The 14312-nt window shown below is 42.8% G+C and overlaps 1 long non-coding RNA gene across 1 annotated transcript in view; it reads right to left on the reverse strand.

Moving 5' to 3' along the window:
* Positions 1-7251, reverse strand: part of LOC109321280 — a 23191-nt gene extending 15940 nt beyond the window's left edge. The window contains exons 1-4 of the long non-coding RNA XR_002104026.1: positions 7025-7251; positions 6897-6900; positions 1009-1017; positions 578-582 (exon numbers count right to left, since the gene is read on the reverse strand). This is a non-coding gene — a long non-coding RNA (uncharacterized LOC109321280). The remainder of the gene's footprint in view (positions 1-577; positions 583-1008; positions 1018-6896; positions 6901-7024) is intronic.
* Positions 7252-14312: the final 7061 nt, after the last annotated feature.

Below are 14312 nucleotides of genomic sequence, written 5' to 3' on the forward strand. Positions count from 1 at the left end.
TTTTATAAGTGATAATTATTATGTTTGTACTGCTTTTATATTGTGTGATTACTGTTTTAGGCCTATATATATAAGTTAGTGTAAGTTGGGTCAAGTTTCCATTTTGTATGTTAAGCCTCCATCCTGTGTCCTCTGCCCGGGTATCCCCTGTGTTGCAACTCTATGATTCATGTACCCCTCCCATGTAAACTGGTTCTCAGATGAATGAGAGTGATTGGGAATGACTGAAATACAATGATAGCAAACCTCTACTGAATGGCCTGTAACGACCAGGCCATCACCTCACATTGATTCATCCAGGAACCACGGACCTCACCCAGGAACAGAGACAAGAACCCAGCATTTGAAAGACAAAAGACCATGCAGAACCAGCAACCCTACCATTGTACCCCACCATTACAGACACCTGAAACTGCACATCCCTGCATGGAACACACATGCTTGGTACACCAGGGGCTGACCCTTGCCTGGGTATGCCTCCTGTCACTAGGGTTACACAAGGTCTGCCCCTATAAAAAGGGGCAGTGAAGATAGACCCAGTGGGATGCCCTCTCCATCTGGACCAGCACCATTCCACACCACCTATCCACCCAGAGGCCCTGCTGGCAACCCCCCTCTGGACAACACCTACTGGACAAGGACCTCTTTCCAGCCTGGTTAGATAGGTATCACCCCCCACCCCCTCTTCAACCAAGAACTTGGACTCTGCTTCTCTTCCCCACCTGGACTCCAACCCTTCCACTGAATCTCTTTCTCCTGCTGCCATTGTGAGTGCTTGTGTGTATGTGTGTGTGTGTGAACACCAATAACTTCATGGGGCTGTGTAGTGTGCTGTCTATTTAATAAAACTGTTATTTGGATCCCTATGTTGGGTTTTGCTTTACTGTGGTTTGGCCCTGCTCCAATCACTGTTCCTCCCCTCTAACTTCTGTCCCTATTTCTCCCGCTCCTGCTTCTGGCTCTCTGCTACCTCCAACACCTGTCCTGAGCTGCTTTCTGCCTCCAAACCTCCTGTTTCTTTGCCACTGTCTTATCCCCACTGCCTTTTCCTTTTCCCCTGAGCAACCAGGTTTCTGCCTCTGTTTCTTTCCTGGCTGTCTCCTCCTTGCCACCACTTAGCTGTGCACCCCCCCATATCTCAGCTGTCTGCCTCAGTTTCCAGTGCTGGTCTACCTTAAATAACCCCAAGCCTCAGTTCCTCAGCCACCTTCTCTTTAGTCCACCGGTTCTAATCCCGGTTCTGGCAACTTTCACTCCCTACAATTTAACTCTCTCTCTCTCACCTAAACCTTCCCCCAAGTATCCCATGTACCCCAAACACACACATACACACTGTACCATCAAATTTAGGAACTTACCTGTGTGTATATGTGTAGATGGGTTGTATGTGTGTGAACTGGTGAGTGTGTGTGCATATATATATGTAATTGTGTGCATGATATACAAATTAGTGATCTGTGTCTAACTTTTGGGGTATATAGTGTATGTGCCTGAGCTGGTTGTGTGTGTGTGTGGGTATGCACCTAATTGATTTGTGTGTTTATATATATGCAATTGTGTCATATCCTCCTATCTAACATCACAATATTGAGATCCTGAGAGTTGGCCTGACCTCTGCTGGTTCATATTTACAGAGGTAGGCATTGGCTGAAATTTGTTTCCACTGGATAATTGGTTGTCACCTTATATTAAAGCAAGCTGGGTTTAAATTCAGTTCCTAGTGACAAAATGGCATTGTTGTTACTATAATCACCACTGAGGGTCAACCAAACCTCCCTGAAAGACAGGCCCCTGCCCTTAAAGGGCCCCCTGTTGACTACAGTTGGAGAAAGGAAATTACAGCCTATAGAAGCTAACAAAAGGCTGGCTCTGTTACACTGTCAACCAAACATATATCATTAGTGCTAACTGACTGTAAAAAATAGAACCTACTTAACTGTCTATTAAGAAAGGAGGTTGCTTTTTTAAAAAATGAAAAATTTTTAATCAAGGAGGTTTAAACACCTGGATATTGAGAAAATATGCAAAGTTGCTTTCCTTAGCTCTGCAAAATTAGGAGGAAAAAATTAAAGCTTAGTTAGCAAAGATTTTAATACTCCCTGGGTGAGTCTACACGAGATGCTTAATACATGGTAGACTAATTCTAGTGTGCATGAGCACATCACAACAAAAGATATACAATTGTGCTCGTGTGCAGTAGAATTAGTCTACCATGCATTACGCATCACAAGAAAACCATGCGCCTTTGCTACTGTACATAAGCACTGGCTACTGTGCATTTAGTTAGGACCTCATATTTAAGGTACTAAACTTAATGCACAGTAGCAAAGGTGCATTAATGCACGTGTAGATGCACCCTACTAGTAATATTTCATTAAGGGCTGTGCTTGAGTAGGTACTAGACACAATGTACAGGCTATCTGCACCTCAACTCACATAAGGCAATTGCATTGCACAGAAACTATCATGATTGTCTGTCTTTTTCTCATTTTTTCTGTTTTACTTCTACACCAACTGAAAGTATTTTATGTTGTGGAGTATATATCAAAGTACCATATCTACCTTTGCACTTGATATATAAGCAGCCGCTCTTTGGCTCTGAGTTGTCTGTCCCATTTTCTCTCCTTTCTCCTTGTTTCATTCTTCCTTATTCCATGACATCTCTTGAATGCTGCTTTGTGTTACAAACTATTAAGCTGCAGCAGTAACATTAAAAGTTGTTGGACACAATGCAGGATGTTATGAAGGATGATCCTCTAAAATCTCCTAGAGCCCAGTGATCCCCAACCTTTTGGCTTGTAGGCCAGATTCACTCTGTGGGCCCAATCCAGTACATGGGACTGGCCCACCCAGGGTCTGATCCAGCCATATGGAAACAGTTTGCCTGGACCTGATGCAGAAGCATGGGAATGGCCTGCTTGTAGCATAATGCAGCAGCATGACAAAACAGCCCACCTGGGCCCCACCCTTAGTGTCTTCATTTGGGCCTAGCCCTAGCTCAATCCAGCCACGCAGGAATAGGGCCTGATTCCTCTGCACAGCCATGTAGGGCTTGGAAATTTGGCACTGGGGGAGTGGTGGCAGTATCAATTACTATTTCTCCCCTACTGACAAATTTCTGGACCCATGGGGAGACCCATGGGCCAGATTACCTGGCTCCATGGGCTGGATTTGGCCTTCATGTTGGGGGTTGAGCCCCTGTCTTAGATTCTTTTATATCCAGAGACCAGAAGCAGCTGCAGAGACAGAATGCAGGCTAGAGCACAGTAGCGTCAATGCTGTGCTTACTGTATGCTATTTCTTCTTGCTAGATTAATTAGTTTACTTGCCTGCCCATATCACCATTAGAATATAAACCAGTTGCCTTCCTCCCCCATAAACACTGCCTCCTTTGCCCCTCTACTGTTCATGATTCAACTCCCCTCAGCAGCAGTGGGACTGAGGCTGTTTAGGGATTAGACAGACAATAAAATAAGCACGTTCCACGCCTCTGCCCATCATGATCCTCTCTCACTGCTGTTGCTGAAGCTTTGGAGAAAGGCCAGTTTTCCCTTTCTGCCACCCACTGTCCTACCCTGAGCACTACATTACCCAAAGGTGTGGGAGTTTCTTTGACTATACATGGTCCCCCTATATTTGCCCCACTATTCAAGCTGATACCAATCAGGGTAGTGCATAAGATAAAAGAATAAATTTAGCCAACTGTTTGGTGGGCCACAGAATTGCTGAGGAATGCCCCTTTCATGTGCCCTGCCCCTAGAGCCATGATGGTCCTACATATTTGGAGCATCAAACCACTGATTTATGTTTATATATGTACCCTCTCACATGTGAAATATAAATTATTTTTTTTGGTTCATTACGTACAATAGTTACTTATGTGATCAATTCCCCTCTGCCCCCATGAATAGTTTCTTTGATTAAGAAGGCTTTCGTATGTACCCCAATTACATAAGCAGAAATGTGTTTTGTCTTTAATATACTGACATATTTATCACCATGTATCATTTTCAGACAGTTTTAATGCTCAAATCAATATATAGATATTGAAACATCAAGTTTCTCTCTCTTTTTTGGCAGCACTTTTGTACTCCATAGCACAATTAGATCTGGAAAAAGGTAATATTTTCATTTAATCACACCCACTTGCAGTCTGTTAACTCAGTGTTCCTCTTTATTCTAGGGCCGGTGAAGTTTTTGTTTGCATATAGCACAGATATATTGAAAGACTTACAAGTATGTTTAAATGTTATGGCCTGGCAGCAGTTTAGTGAGCAAATTAAAAGGACCAGAAAATCTTGCATCAATTCACTCCTCCACATTAAAGGTTTCAGTGTCCACATTTTATAACTCGACAATTTTTTTACACATGCATGCACACACACACATCCCTTGTGTTGAAGGAATGCTATTCAGTAAAAGTTTTTTGCACTATTTCATCTTTCTAGTCATAACCATTCCTCTTCATTCTAGCAGTAATGACATCTACTATAAACCTAGTTCCATCTTCCTGATAGCAATTACATCTACCAGCACCTTAGTTATCTGCCTAACTACTCCTTTATTGTTTCCAAGAGTTGCACATCTTTTTGACCAAAGCGTTGCACATCTTTTCTGAATCCTACAATTTGTTCTTCCACAATACACCTCCTATGAGATAATCTATCTACTTTAATGTTCCTGAGAGCTGCTTTTATGGTCATTTTCAGCCTAATTTCCAAATCCTTTTGTAGAAATCCTTTATGAGAATACTACTAAATACATCCGATTTCTGAAAACAAAAGATCCTTATTTGATGGAGTAAAAACAGTTAAATTAACTTTGGTTTTACTGAATTTTTTTTCCAGATATTTCAGATGGTAAATGAGGCTTTTGCCATTTCTTTCTACCCTGAACTTTTCTTTGCACATCCTCCATGTTGTTAAATCCCCCCAAGTTTTCCCTTTGATTGCAGTTGATGAAGGGATTCTGTAAATCAATCCCTTTTCATCTATTCTTCCAGCTGTACAAAACATGTCTACCATGGCAGAAGTTCTGGTTTCATTCTCACAAAAATAAGCCAATATACATATCGTAGCAGCAACATGCAAAGCAATGGGATGTCCAGGAGAAATATTTCCCTCTTCTTTTGTGATCAGTTTTGGAGATTCAAGGTTGTTCAGTTCTAATTAATCTCTATTTTTATAAGGCCATCCCAATTAATACTTAGTATTTTCTATGACATACGGCATACAGAAGTACACCTCTACATTCAGTGGGTTTCCAGTTTTCTTGCATGTATAATAAGATAGAAATAACATTTGAACTGAAGATCCATGACTAGTTTTTAGAATGTACATTTTTAAAGACCAAATCTTGTTGAAACTGGCAACAGAAGTCACAATTTGTGCCATTATTTTCTTTTGGATAAGCTCCTTGGCATTCATATAATTCATATAATTTCCAAATTTCTGCTATTCTGTTGCCTTCTCAAACACTGCTTGTCTAACAGTTTCTGGGGTTCCTTTGTTTGATTTTTTTTTGTAAATGATGAATAACTATTTTTTGTGACATTGGATAGTTGTTTGCTTTTCTCTTTAAATTGTTTCTTAAGTTCTCATTGGGAAGACTTGTATCATTGGCAAAATCTACACCATTTAATGTATCTTGAGATCAATCTATACTTTTTTTCATAACAAAGAACATGGCAAGGCCAGAAAATAAATGTAACCTGGGAGGTACGTGGAAGGTACCCCCTCTCCAATTGCAGGGATGTCAGTGGGTGCACAAATGCTGTAGGGAGTGCCTAGCTATACACATGCCTAGCTATACACTAGTTCCTTTTCCTACAGAGCAGAGCAAAGACCAAGGACACCCAGTGATATTTAACTATTTACAGGTTTAATGATACAGCATAATATAAAACTTATAAACATGAACTTATGTACATCTATCTATCTGTCTATCTATCTTGCAAATTGCCCATCAAGAATGATGTGGGGGTGGGCAGGGACAGAGGCCTGAGTCTGCTCCCCACCACCTCGGGCCACAGCCTCTCCCTGCCTCCCCCCCCCACCACTTTGGGCCAGGGCCTGAGACAAGGCCGTTTTCCCCCTCCCCTTTGGGCCGGGGCCAGGGCCAGGGCCACTCCCCACCTCCCCCCTGCTGCTTCAGGCTGAGGCCAGGGCCTGCAACCACCATGGTGGTTGCGGTGGTGGTCATGGCTGTGGTGTGGCGCAGCCACCAGTAAACCCCCCTCTCCTGTTCCCTGCTGCCTCCCATCCCTGGAGGCTGTTGTTCATAGGGAAGCTGGCCCCTGGCTCCAAGAGGCACTGCTGGCCTCACCCCCACCGCTCCGTCCCCTCCATTATGTTGGTGATCCAGTCCCCGCCATAATACCCTTCTACCTCTGAGAAGCAGCGGGGGGGGGGGGGGGGGGGGGTGAGGCATGGCCTTGCCCCCTTCCCTCTGGCCCCTCAGTCCCCACTGTCATGGCAGTGCTCCACCGCCTGTCTCTGTCTGTGTAGAGCATTCTGATTAGCTGCCGAGACAGCTAATCAGAGTGCGAATAAAGTACTATGGACAGACAGACAGACAAAGGCTTTTATAATATTAGAATATATAGATATAGATATATACTTAGATATAGATATACATAGATATATCTATCTATCTATCTATTATTTACAGATATAGATTTACACAGGCAATTGCTCTTTTCAACCTGGAATTAAAATTTAGAATTGATGACTGTGAAACTTAAGCTGAGCTGGGTGTATTCACAGAAGTTAAAATACAAAATATGGATAGCAACTGCATCCTACAAGATGATGTAAGTTTGCGGCTGAACCTTCTGAAAAGAAATAAGACATCACTTCCAGCTTACCTTACTGGACCTATGATAATTTTAAGTGGACTCCTCTGTGTCTGATATGTGACTCTGAAATTTCTATCCCTGATTAAATTTATAGTAAATATTTCTTTGCAATTAACTTGTGTTTATGTGCAGGAAGAGACATTCTCCAGGTGTTTCCTCCTGGTTTACTTTATTTTGCCTCAGTGGTTCTCTTGATCTTCCAAGGACAGCTCCTCAAAAACTTTGTGTTTTTTCCAGATGTTAATCAATTTCTTGATATGTTCCAACTCAGATAGAAATTGATAACCTCCTGTTACTGAGGAAGGTAATTCAATCAAAATTTGGACTTTCTAATAATCAATAATGAACAGTTTGATTAACAAGATTTCCCTGTTAATTATTGCTTGGGTTTGTCTCTTGATTTCCACAACTGCAAAAATGCTTGGAAGATGGTGAGCTAAAGGGTATCAAAGATGAACAAAGCAGCATTCTCAGCATGTGATGAGAAATCACTCAACACAAGAACTGATAGTGCACCATTTGATATTCTGGTGAGTGGATGCAGGCCTTGAGAAGCTGACATGCCTCAAATCACCTCTTTACCAAATCACCTCTTTACCTGTATTGGTGAGATACAATCACTTTTACAGCTAAATATACTGGACTTAGGTTTGCTTTACTCTCAGTTAACAGTGAATAGATGGAGTTAATAAAGCCTTTCTGGGTGTGGCTGTATGAAACACTTAACTTATAGATTCATAGACTGTAAGGGGCTGGAAGGGACCTTGCAAGATCATCAAGTCCAGCTTTCCTGCATTAGGCAGGAAAGACAACTGGGTTCAGGTGAGCCCAGCAAGGTGACCATCCAATCTCATCTAGAAAATTTCCAGGGTTCTGAAAGGAGTTTATTCTACAATCTGGACACATTAACTGTGAAGAAGTTTTTTCTAGTGTTAAGCATAAAATGGTTTTCCAGGAGTTTGTGGCCATAACTCCTGGTTTTCCTCAAGAGTGCCCTGGTTCTTCACTGAGCCCTTGGTGTATTCCCCTCATATTGCGGTAAGCTATATCAGGGGAATATATCAGTCCCTCTCAGCCTTCTCTTTTTTTAGGCTGAAGAGACCCGAAGTCCCCCAGCCTTTCCTCGTATGGCTTGCTTACAAGTCTCTGATCATACGAGTGACTCTTTTCTGGACTCTCTCAAGCTTTTCCATGTTCTTGTTGAAGTGTAGCACCCAGAACTGGACACAGTACTCTGGTTGTAGTCTCACCAATGCTGGGTAAAGTGGAAGAATCACTTCCTTGATTTTGCCTGAGATGCATCAGTTGATGCATGCCAGAGTATTGTTTGCCCTGTTGGCTACAACATTGCACCGATTGCTCATGTTCATAAATGATGAATAACCGCTTGTTCTTGCTACCCCAAACTCATGGCATGGGTCTGGAGCAGTGGGCAAAGCAGGGTTTTGCTGAGTGGGGAAAGCACCACATGGTAACAGACATCCACCACAATAAAGTAGCAAAGTCTGTTATTACCTTTTGTTGCGCCACTGATTTTCTTGTCATGGATGTCTATTTGTTCAGCCTTTGTGCTGCCTTAAGTGACACATTTTCCCACTCTAATGTAGTGTTTCTTAAACTTGGTGGGTTTATGCCCCACTATAGGAAAGCAAGCACTTGTACTCCCCCCATATTTGTCACAGCCACCACTTTCCACGCCACAAATTCTCTCATGCCTGCCTACTTCAGCTACCACTATTTCCTTTGCTGCTGCTTCCTGCCAGTTCTCACTGCCTACAGAGAAACCTGCAGCAGTGGTGAGTTAAATGGAGGAAGGGGAAGGGGCATAATAGTCAGCAATGAGAGAAGTGGCAGCTCCTGGCAAGCGTAGCTGAAGTAGGGAAGATTTCCAGTCAAGTTTCATTGTGATTTACTCACTTTCCCTCCCCTTAAGAAACTTTTGTGCTTCCCCCACCCACCCCCTGTTAGGGCGAACACACCCCAGTTTGGAAAATGCTGCTCTAATTGATGCTATTAATATTTGAAGCAAAATTTCCACCTTATACTGTAATAACTAGGGAGAAAATACTTTGAGGTTCATTTTATGCTCTCCTGTCTCCAACTCTGCTTCCACTCTATTTCCTTATACATTCCTTAGGCCCCTAGCACATTACACTTAAGCCACGAGTAACCAGTTAATCGCATGTTCATCAGTTACCCAGTCACCCCTGCAATGTGATAAAACAGGGAATAAGCCAAAAAGTTATTATACAAGATAGGTGCAATACATTTGTGGCTGGTTCCTATCATGCCATTAATTGAATGTGTGGCTAATCTCGGACTTTCAGGTGTGCGGGCACAGCTGGGAGCCCTGCCAGCTGATCTGGGCTTCCAGGCACACGGGTGCATGGTGAGCCTCTGCAGCTGGAATCCCAGGTCAGCTGATGACTCCCAGCTGTGGGAGCTTGCCACTTGCTGGTGCAGAGGGAGCCTAGGTACCTAATCATAGGCTTTTCTTGCACTGGTGATTTTGATCTGATTTCTTGATCTGATGCTTGATCCCACAATCATGCCTCCTGCCATGAATGTGTGGCCAAGCTAAGCTCAAGTAGACCCTGTCTTAACACTTCCTCCTTGTGAAAAGTTTAAATAATGCTTTCATGCTCAGTATGCCCACCCTAAAGACAGGAGGCTAAAGCTCTCAAAATTTGACTCAACAGCTGGTCTAAACCGGGAGTAGCCAACATGTAGCAGAAGTGCTACAAATGGTGTGAGGCATCTAAGGGAGGAAAATGGAGCACAGGAACAAATAAGACAGGAAGTAGGAGGCAGAGCAGAAGTGACACTAAAAAACTTTTCCTTTGTACTTTTCTCTGTTCCCCTTCTCAATTATTTTCCTCTGTCAGCTATTCTGTTTTGCTGAATCTGGTATCTCCATCAGCTTTCAGTTACCTCCTGTAACTCAAAATTATTGCTCCTTGGTCCAGTATAAATTTCTGAAAGACAAATTATCCTTGTTTCATTTTATTTTCCTCAGAAAAAAATTTCATAGTCTTTCTTACAATTATTTCTATGCTAATAGTGTTTATGAACGCCTCCTCTTAGCAAACAGTAATTTTTACAATATTTTGTCCACATCTTCTCTAGCTTTTGTTTCAGCCTGACTTATCACTTTTTGGTCTTTTTGCCCATTACACAACTGAACTCTCATGGTGTTTTTAAAAAGAGGATTTCTTGACCATGTCATAAGCTTTCTATGACCTTTATATACATATTTTTCTTTCCATTTTCTGTCTGAATGGCTATTTACTGGTGCATAAACTAGAATGATTCTTACTTTGAAACTCCCATTGAGCTTGTAATGACTTAGTCATATTTTGTCTGACGTATTTTAAAATATTCCACTTTGAAGTTAAGATTATTTATCCAGTTCCTTAGCGCTGTATTTTTCCTATTCAGAGGTGACACTGCATTTTGTAATCAGACAAAAGCTTCTTTCCTGATCAGTTCACTTAATTTGATTTCATCTCCTCCCACCATGTTCAATACTTTACTTTCATCTGTTTTCATATACACATTCCACTAGAACCTGTGCATTACATGGCATTTTATTATGAATGGAGAGCCATCAATATCCTCTGTACTGCACAAGCAGAGGATGATGGGATTTCCAGCTCACTAAGCTTACTCTCTGAAACAGACCATTTAGTTTAAACATCTCTCATATCAGACAAAGGCCCAATCTCAACCTGATTCTTCCCCACTTTCATGAATTGCCTTTGAAATTCATAAGTAAGTACGTTAAAGCTGGTGCTTTACAGTGCAAAATAATAGTACAATATTAATATTATGAGATCAGTGTGTTGTCTTTGTATCTGTTTGTACACACTTCCCTGGGCCCTGTCCCTAGTATTCTTACCTATTTTCATACACTTCCCTAGATTCTGTCCCAGTACAGACTGCTAGAAATTATCTTTGTTGTATGAGCCTAGAGGAGCCTGTTAAACCAGGTAATGGAGAATCAGCCCAGTGAGTTGTCATAAGCAGATACAGTATAGGACTGTTTCAGATACAGATTTGATTTATGGTTCTTCCCATACTTCAGACAATGCCCTTTTACTTCATGGGCGTACTTGGTAGCTGTGTTGGTCTGAGACAAAAAGACACACAAAAAACTAGAACTCTTGGTTCCAAAATGATACCTTGTATTAGATCAACTGGGAAATGGCAAGAAAATTTTCATTTTCTGCAAGCTTTCGGGATCAAAATCCCTTCGTCAGGCTCTAGGAAAAGTGTAGCTGGTACAAGATGGTAAAAAGCCCCAATAGGTAGGAAATAAACTTCATGTTTGCACAGAGGCAGCTGGAGATGAAAGTCTGTCCCTCTGGGTCCACGAGAGTGTCTTTGTGAGACTTTTTATCCATGGGCTGCATCCGGCCCTCAAGACCATTCTATCCAGGCCCCAAGGACAATTAGAAATTAATATTTATCTGTCCTTGGTTCCTGTCAAAAATGACAGGAGCCAGGGGCAGTAGGACTCAGGGAAAGACCTGGTGGGCTTCTCCAACAGCAGTGCACACCTGGCCCGCCCCCCAGTGAGAAACCCCAGCAGGGGCTTCTGGCCTGGGGCGATGTGACTGCATCGGTGCCAGAAACTCAGGTAAGGGAGGGGGAAGGGCAGGGGAGGACCCCAGACAGGGAAGGAGCTGGTGCTGAGCATATGGGGAAGCGGCCCCTCCCCCACCCCTGCTCCCTGCTGCAGCCACTTGCAGCCCACATGGGACTGTCCTCAGCAGGCACAGGCTGCCCCACATAGACTGCAAGTGGCTGTAGCATGGGGCACTGCCCACAGGGTGGGGGAGGGGCTGCTTTTCCCTGTGCTCAGCACCAGCTCCTGCCCTGCTGGCAAGCAAGGGATTGGGGGTGCATGCTGCCCCCTGCCTGTACTGTGGGGCTGGGGGGTACTGGGAGTGAGTGGGCATGGGAGTCAGTGGGAGCATGGGGCCCACACCAGTGTCCTGGGGCCAGCACTGGCAGGGCCTAGAGCAGGGCAGCAGGAGTACAGGGTCCTGGCTGGCAGGGGCTCTATGGAGCCGGGCCAGCTCTCCCTGCTCATGGAGCCCAGCCCAGCTCTACAGACCCCTGCCAGCCTGCGCCCTGCCCTGGGCACCAGCAGTGCTGGCCGTGAGATGACCCCCTGAGGTCCCATCCAATCTTAATTTTTCTATGATTATGATTCTTTTGCTGCTAGTTGGCCACATTACTGGCAATTGCACCCGGAAGTTACCACTCCTCCAGGTACCAAGCTGCCTTTTGCCTCTGAATATACAGATAATATGTCAGTGCAATGAGGCAGTTACTTGAAATAAGACAATTTAATAATTTCCCTGATGGCTGCTGTAAGTTCGGCCAGTAGTGTCCAGGTTTTTATTTGTTGATAGGAAGTTAAGTCAGTGAGGGGGAAAAACTTGCCCTCTGTCCAAAAAAAACCATCTAGGAAAGTTAAGATGAAAAAAATTTTCATTTAATGTGCAGGTAAGATACTGTTTACATCTGCCCCAAGCCACTATGAAAAGTATATTTTATTATATAAGCATAAGTAATTTATTCATACATGAAAATAATTTGCCTAGCAATTTGTGGGAAATTTAATTGTAGAGTAAATTGCAACACAAAATAGCCTACCTAGTCAACAAGCCAGATTTTAAAATAGAGGGCTTTTAAAGGTTTCAAGCTAATGAAGCTAATTGGTGTTTATGAAAGTTTTATAATAAAAAAAGTGCCATGAGAAATCATTAAATAAACTTGATAAAGGTGAAAGGGGTCTGGTGCCTGTCCTATGTATATGTTGGATTAAAAGAAGATCAGTTAGGAAATTGCGGAAAGTGATAACAAACAACTCAACCCTCAACAACAAAGCATAGATAATAATATAGAGAAGGCCTGTGATTGTTTCCTCTTAACTACCAGTTACCAGTTTGAAAGCTAAAAATATTAGATATCTGGGTTTTATTACAGACTGCACTTTCTTTCCTTTCCTTCACAGTCAAGTTGTACTTAAAATATGAGGTGGCAATGCGTACTGAAAAAAAAATGAAAACAGAGTTGGAAACTAGGACCTTTTAAATGCTAATCTGGACTACCAGAGACTCTCTGTCTTTCTTTGGACAAGTTATTTAGCCTCTTCACCTCATTTCCTGGTCTGTAATATAAGGTTAATGCTTGTCGACTTATCAAACAGAAATACTATGAAGATTAGTTAATATATGTACAGTGCTTTAAATGTGTAAAGCACTACCTAAATGCTAGCTTGTAGCAAGCAACTTCAAAGAGAAAAAAAACAGTATTTTTGCTTTAAATAGTCAGCTTATGTGCTTTTTTGAAGTCAGAAATTATGTTAATATTTACAAAAGTAACACACGTATGTTATACATCTGAGGGAGAAGAGGGGAGCAGTGCAGAGCATTAAAATGAAGAAATGAGTAAATTAAGGATGTTTCTTCATTAGACTTTGATCCTTGGGTGTATTTGGCATGCCTGAACCAATTCATCAGTAGCAATGTACCTGCTCTACCAGCTTTTATGGGTCTTGTTCAAATTCATATAATCTATAACAGACTTTGCCCAGGACTCAGGATTTTATTTATTTTTTTATTGCTAGTTTGAGTCTCTTATCAGATTAATGGGGGCCAATTACAGCTACCGCATAAGTCAATGGTGACAGCCAGATAAGAGGAACATTTGTATCTGTCCTATATTATACAGGCCATCCCAGCCCTTTTCAACAGTCTGGAACCAGGCCTGAACTTAGGAACATGGTCTTTATTTTAATGCATAATATCCCCTTAGATCCTTCCTCTAAAGGGCTGACTAACCCTTGTTGATATTTATAGAATTTATGCATAACACAGCTGGTTTGTGAGCCTTATTCCAGGCAGGGAAACTTAACGTGCAAAAATTAATATGCTCCCATCTATTCTTTCTGAAGCGGGTAAGAGTTCCCCTCTTAGCAATACACTTTGCTAGCATCTGTTTGCCAGCATATGACCACTTGGGCAGCATCCAGATGAGTGAGGCCATTCAGTATGTGGGGCCGCAGAAATGTCTAGCACTACATACTGAGCATTCAGCTGTTTTCTGTGCTGCAAGATAGTGGCGGGGGGGGAAGTGACCCCTGGATATCCAGGAGATCAAAGAAACCTGTGGGGAAAAAAAAGTGTAATGGAGCGATGCATGTGGGGGCAACATATGCTGCTCAAAGCTGGAGCCTTGCTGGTCAGAGTCATGCTCCAGCTGCCAACCAGGCTCTGCACACCTGGATCACCTCTGCTGCAGCCCCAGGAGCCCCCGCAAGACCCCAGGTAAGGCTGCTAGGGCCAGCCAAGCACTGGTCCCAGCCTCTCCTACCCAACCCGTGGTAACTTGCCATGTGCTAGGCAGCGTGTGGCGCAGGCATTCTCCAGGAACAACTTGCGAT

Source organism: Crocodylus porosus, unplaced genomic scaffold, assembly GCF_001723895.1.
Source record: "Crocodylus porosus isolate Cpor-Errol unplaced genomic scaffold, CroPor_comp1, whole genome shotgun sequence".
Lineage (NCBI taxonomy): Eukaryota > Metazoa > Chordata > Crocodylia > Crocodylidae > Crocodylus > Crocodylus porosus.